This window comes from Garra rufa, chromosome 1, assembly GCF_049309525.1.
Source record: "Garra rufa chromosome 1, GarRuf1.0, whole genome shotgun sequence".
NCBI classification, from domain to species: Eukaryota; Metazoa; Chordata; class Actinopteri; order Cypriniformes; family Cyprinidae; genus Garra; species Garra rufa.
The window spans coordinates 48,982,428-48,989,555 of record NC_133361.1 but is presented as its reverse complement, the minus strand read 5'-3'; the positions used below and the strand labels follow the sequence as shown (position 1 = coordinate 48,989,555).

The window sequence follows — 7,128 nt, the reverse complement described above, 5'->3', positions numbered from 1 at the left end:
TAACTGTAGTCTTACTGTGGTATTTGTAGTATAAGCACACTAACCACTAGCTTACTATGGTTTTACCACTGTAACCGTAGTTTTACTGTGGTATTTGTAGTATAAGCACACTAACCACTAGCTTACTATGGCTTTACCACTGTAACCGTAGTTTTACTGTGGTATTTGTAGTATAAGCATACTAACCACAAAGCTTACTATGGTTTTACCACTGTAACCGTAGTTTTACTGTGGTATTTGTAGTATAAGCACACTAACCACTAGCTTACTATGGTTTTACCACTGTAACCGTAGTTTTACTGTGGTATTTGTAGTATAAGCACACTAACCACTAGCTTACTATGGTTTTACCACTGTAACCGTAGTTTTACTGTGGTATTTGTAGTATAAGCACACTAACCACTAGCTTACTATGGTTTTACCACTGTAACAGTAGTTTTACTGTGGTATTTGTAGTATAAGCACACTAACCACAAAGCTTACTATGGTTTTACCACTGTAACTGTAGTCTTACTGTGGTATTTGTAGTATAAGCACACTAACCACTAGCTTACTATGGTTTTACCACTGTAACCGTAGTTTTACTGTGGTATTTGTAGTATAAGCACACTAACCACTAGCTTACTATGGTTTTACCACTGTAACCGTAGTTTTACTGTGGTATTTGTAGTATAAGCACACTAACCACAAAGCTTACTGTGGTTTTACCACTGTAACCGTAGTTTTACTGTGGTATTTGTAGTATAAGCACACTAACCACTAGCTTACTATGGTTTTACCACTGTAACCGTAGTTTTACTGTGGTATTTGTAGTATAAGCACACTAACCACAAAGCTTACTATGGTTTTACCACTGTAACCGTAGTTTTACTGTGGTATTTGTAGTAGGCTATAAGCACACTAACCACAAAGCTTACTATGGTTTTACCACTGTAACTGTAGTTTTACTGTGGTATTTGTAGTATAAGCACACTAACCACAAAGCTTACTATGGTTTTACCACTGTAACCGTAGTTTTACTGTGGTATTTGTAGTATAAGCACACTAACCACAAAGCTTACTATGGTTTTACCACTGTAACTGTAGTTTTACTGTGGTATTTGTAGTATAAGCACACTAACCACAAAGCTTACTATGGTTTTACCACTGTAACTGTAGTTTTACTGTGGTATTTGTAGTATAAGCACACTAACCACTAGCTTACTATGGTTTTACCACTGTAACTGTAGTTTTACTGTGGTATTTGTAGTATAAGCACACTAACCACAAAGCTTACTATGGTTTTACCACTGTAACTGTAGTTTTACTGTGGTATTTGTAGTATAAGCACACTAACCACTAGCTTACTATGGTTTTACCACTGTAACTGTAGTTTTACTGTGGTATTTGTAGTATAAGCACACTAACCACAAAGCTTACTATGGTTTTACCACTGTAACTGTAGTTTTACTGTGGTATTTGTAGTATAAGCACACTAACCACAAAGCTTACTATGGTTTTACCACTGTAACTGTAGTTTTACTGTGGTATTTGTAGGATATGCACACTAACCACAAAGCTTACTATGGTTTTTTGATTTTACGGTATACCATTTGTAAAGCACAGTAACCACAATGCTTACCACACTTTTAAAAAGTTTTTGTGAAGTAATTGTAATTCAGTATTTTTTTTTCTGTCTTGCAGTTATGTCAGATCACCTACTCCAGGAGCTCTTTTAAGTAGGGATGCACCGATCCGTATCGGCCGATCACTTGCGCGTTTTGTCAGTAAAGCCGGTTCTGTAATCAGCGGTAAATGCCATCAGGTGCTTGATTTCACGTTGAGCCGTATATACTACACACAGCCGTTGTTCACTGACGAGCTGCGCACATTCACACTGATAATGAACATTGATTTGCGCAGCTCGTCGGTAAACAACGGCTGTGTGTAGTATATACGGCTCAACGTGAAATCACGCACCTGATGGCATTTACCGCTGATTACAGAACCGGCTTTACTGACAAAACGCGCAAGCATGATCGGCCGATTCGTATCGGTGCATCCCTACTTTTAAGAAGCCATCTCTGGTAAAAGCCATCACTGTATGAACTGTAATCCATAATTAATCTACACATAGTTTTGCTCTCTCTCTCTTTCTGTGATTTATCATGACATTTTTAAAATCTCATAATTTTGACCAATTCTGTCAGAAAGCTGCTAGAATTAACAGGGAACTTGAACTCAAAGCTCCCAATGCTGATCTTGAAGAAGCTGTCAAAGAGGCTAAACAAGTCCTTCAATGATTCAATCTTTCACAGTAATGTTGAAGACATTTAGCTATAACTGATTTGCTTTAATCAACGCATCCTTATTTTAGGTGTTAATAATAACTTTCCTTACAGTCCTTCCCCTCAAATATTTTGGTCACAGATTTTGTTTAGCACATTGTCTCAACATGTGTGTATTTCTCTTTGTTTCAGGGTAAAGGGAAGACCAAAGGAAGGCCTGTCATGGGATTTGAATTGGGCCATGTTGTGCATTTATGGAAAAGACCAAAAGCAAAGGCAAACATTCCAATGGTATGTCAATGTTGGTCTGAGCACCTTGACTGAACTGTACTGTAGTTAAATTGTGCAGCATCTTTACATAGCCTACAGCCCCATCAGAAAGAACAACCAACAAAGTGTCATGTCGAAATATTAATAACTAATACAATTTACCAAGCCTTGCATGTCTACTGATTTTTATTTTATTTTTTTCTCTTCTAGTCAACACTCACTCCTATCTCTAACTTGTCATGTGAGAAATCAGACCTTCAGTTAATTTGGCCAAATCAGATCACTTAAAGCTGTTCACACCAAGAGCAAGAATTATAATGACTAACACACTAACAGAAAATAACATTTTTTTTTTATTATTATAAGCGTGTGCTGCAGTTATGTTGTCTGCATTTAAATGCTCAGGCTATTTATAGTGTGGTGGATTTTGATTGGCTGTCAATGTTTTGGAATCTGGAAAAATCTGTTCTGAAAGAGATTCCAACCATATTGTTTCTGTGTCATTTTATGTCAAATAGCTGTGGTGTGGACTCATCCTTGGTGTGAAGAGGCCTTTAAACTGCTTACAACAAAACCATCAGCAGGTAATTATATTTCATTTTAGTTTGCTGTTAAATAATTGTTTTTTTTTCTAATGCTGCTTTCTTCTCATTTTGTTAAACTTACACAATTCTGCCTATTTCTCTTCATCTTATTTCTTTACTCCCTCACTTAACACATTATTTTGTGCTCTGTTGAAAAATAGAAGCTTAGAGTTTGCAAGATGGCCTTTTCTCAGACTCTGAATAGAAATGTATACAGATGAACTCAGGAGCCTGCTAGAGTTGCCAGGGAACTTGAGCTTGAAGTATATAATTATAACTGCTTAATTTATGTTTAAACAACAATAATAATTAAAAATTGGGTCAATAAATATTGTATTGTTTTAAAGCTGAAGACCAAAAAATGCAAAGAAAATCAGTCCCAGCAAGCCAGTCCTGATGAATGAGGAATGAACATGGTCTTCTTGTGCCCAAACACAGAGCTGAAAAGTTGCACATTTCCACTGGTATGTATGTATGCAATACATCAAGCAATGTAGTTACATGGGCTAGGGTTATATGGGGTATAGCAATTGATGTTAATCTCTCAAAAGACAGCAGTTACCATTTTCACATGCACTTCTTTTTTTATAGCTCCTAGAATTGGCATATCAACTGTGCTATCATCTCCAATTCCATTATCTGGAATTTGGGCAGGATTGGCCAAATATGGTGAGTACTGACACCTGCACCTATTCATCAACACTATTTCTCTGGAAATATTGTTGACTTATTGTTTTGTCTGTTTGTTTGAAGGAGGATGAAGGCAGTTGACGATATCAATTCAATGGCCACCAGATGCAGCATTGCAGCCTGAAACCACCAGTTAACTGCGATGAAGACTGCATTCCTGAACAACTCTACTGTGACAGCTCAGATGTTACGGTCCATAAAAGTAAACTTCACTGTTTACTCAGTTGTTTCAACTGAACAACTGCAAAATAGTTGTGAAGGGATCCTTTTGGCCCATATCTCCAACAAGAATCAATGGTAAGTCCAATGCAACAATTAAAAATAAAAATATATATTGTTTATTGATTTACAACACCCTAAATACATGTTATGTCCCTCCAGGATATTTACATCAGTTGGTGTGTGAGGAAAGCACAGAGGACCATCAGAGACTCCAGCCACCAGAGCCATGGATTACTCTCATCGTTACCATCAGGCAGAAGTTATTGCAGAACCTGCACCAGCAGACACATTTTTCCACAGGCAATTAGACTGCACTGAACTTGTACCAGAAACAATACACAGCACATCAAGCTCATATGCACAGCACTCTAATAGATGCACTGTCTGGACTCTAACTCACTATTCTGCACCATGACATTCTGTTTGCACTAATTCATTCCACACTGCGCTGCAAAGGTATGCGTACTGTGATTATTGTTTTAATTTCATGATCTCTGTATAGCATACTATTTACCATATTGTTCTCTACCTGTATTGAGTCCCTTATATTTGTGTTGCCTATATATTGAACATTTGTTGTCTTTACTGTCATGCTGCAGTTTGCACAAAAAAATGTCACCGCCTGTACACTTATGATCATGGTATTGTGAAAATAAAGTGATATGATTTGAATTGGTCACATGTCTTTTGTCCGTCAGTTGTACTGTAGTGTGATGAATAACAACCGAAATTGTTCATGACATGGAAGGGGATTATTAAGATAGGGATATGGATAAGCAAGAGGAAGAAAACCAAGAGAGCTCTGATGATGAGCAGGAAACTGAATGTGATTCTATGATGCTGAAGACATTTAACCATGCATGCATTTGGGAGGCTTCATCTGGTTAAAATAACATGGTTTTAACATAACGCATTTTTATTTCTCTTGAATATCATTTGTCTTAATATGTTACTGTATCTGTCTTAGTGATGTATTGGATAATAACGTATGGTAAATATTCTTTATTAGGAATGGTGTTTGGTAAATACACCGTTTAGTTAACAATACACATAATTACCATGAGTGTTTTAATTAAGATGTGACATTTGGTCATATTAATGACCTTCATTACATGAAGGAAAGGCTGAAAGATTCATTAGAAGAGACTGCATGGACTATATTGCTACAGGCACTTTATGCACAGCTGAGGGTGATGGACCAGGGAAAGATCAACATGAATACTGTACTGTATAATAAATAAGATGAGCATGCACATTACTGATGTTTTGCAAAGATGGACAAAGGACAAAGATACAAATTATGTCTTTTATATTATGATCCTTTGCATTGAATGAATTGTATGGCTTTTGCATAAACCACACTGTCTGTACCTTTTCTTACTGAATGACACACTGACATTGTGTGATAGTACAAAGAAGTGTCACAATATGTATTGGTTGTTTAAACTGGTGTCTTAATTTCCTGTCATCACTGTGTTCTTGCTCCTGATCTAATGAAATAAATGGAGCGCAATTCAAATAGGAAATGTCTATTCTTATTCTAAGATAACTATGACTTGCAACTTACATATTAGCAAATTGTTGAAAAGACAATCTAAAAAATGTGACTCAGCACAGTGTGTTGTCCATGATGAGAATAGATTTGTGTGTTTTTACTGCCCTTCCATCTCCAGGGGCCCAGTAGAGTCCCATGGAAGAGCAAAAAAATGAACATTTCAAATGGCTGTAAATCAGTGTCTGATTATAATGTCAAAGAGAAAATTGGCAGGACAACTACTTATGCTATGTTAATTACATAATGTTGGACACAGTTTTCAAACATACATGGAAATGTGGTATAAAGGTGTTTTAAAAAGTGGTCTTAGTAAAAAAACAAATTTCAGCCTGCCTCTTAAATATGTCATAGATATTTACACAATGAACATGTTTAGATAAACCTTTGTTCAAAAAAGATTGCATTTTCCACTATTTTAATATTAAACATTTTAAACTACATTACCCACAAACCTCTTCCATTCTATCTATAGAACACGAAAAAAATGGCGCTGTTATTTGTAGTTTAAGATCTGCTTAGGGTTAGGGTTAGGATCTCTGTAAATTAGGAAGTTCTCACAACATAGCAACACTTCGTTGTTAACTGAAGGTATTACTGATGTAATAATAAGAGCAACACGGACTTTGCAACATTAAGCGTTGTTTTTCATTTGGATTAAAAGATAGTCCAATCACAGCGAGTTCCAAATGGCAACCCAATTGAACAGAGTCGTCTCACTTACTTGTCCACATATGGTCATTTATAACAGGTTCTTCCGGATTCTTGTGGCAAATACAAATATTCAGTTAAATATTTATTTGTCCCCACTCAACATAAAACTGGAACAACAGATTGGATAGTTTGGTTAACTTGATGCAGCAATAGATTTGATTACTGGGATAATTTTTATTTTTTTAAATAAGGGCATAATGGTTCCACACTAATATAAATGTATGTACAATATTTAAACTCAAAACTTAGATATAAATTGCTGTGAACAATAATTCAAAATATTTAATTTGCTTTCAAAACAAAAAAACATGCACCTCTAATGATTATTTAAACATGAAGCTTTTTCCTACTGTTTAATTTAGCTTCTGTAACATTTACAGTGTATTAAGGGTAAACAATTAATCACTTCTGTTTCCTCGAAATGGACCTTACAAAATTGCAATTCTTAGACCTGACAGATGAACTATAAGAATAAAATAATGAATCACACATTTTGTAGTCATTTCCCAATGTTTATTGACATCAAACTTTTCACAGATAAACAGTGCCCAGAACAGCATTCTCTCTCTCCAGTTTGTGCCATTACGAAAGAAAAAAAAAAAAGACAAAACAAGTAGTTGATTGTATTTGAAATGCATTTGCATAGAGGTAATTAAAAAAATAGGCAATAGAAAACCCCTTAAAAAGATTGTCTAATATTCAAAAATAAAAAGAGAATTTGTTTACAGAAAAAGTTAAGATGCAAGATAATATTCAATGCTTATGTTTAACAAACTAATAGGCCAAAAAAAATGATTAGAACAATACTTCAATATTTTACAATTATTAC

General features: G+C 35.4%; 1 long non-coding RNA gene across 1 annotated transcript; it reads left to right on the top strand.

Annotated features, from left to right (window-relative positions):
* Positions 1–1,889: 1,889 nt before the first annotated feature.
* On the top strand, positions 1,890–4,924 carry LOC141322856 (uncharacterized). Its single transcript, XR_012353711.1, has 7 exons — positions 1,890–2,066; positions 2,460–2,558; positions 3,056–3,121; positions 3,469–3,585; positions 3,713–3,790; positions 3,875–4,108; positions 4,193–4,924. It is a non-coding gene; the product is annotated as an uncharacterized lncRNA (long non-coding RNA).
* Positions 4,925–7,128: the final 2,204 nt, after the last annotated feature.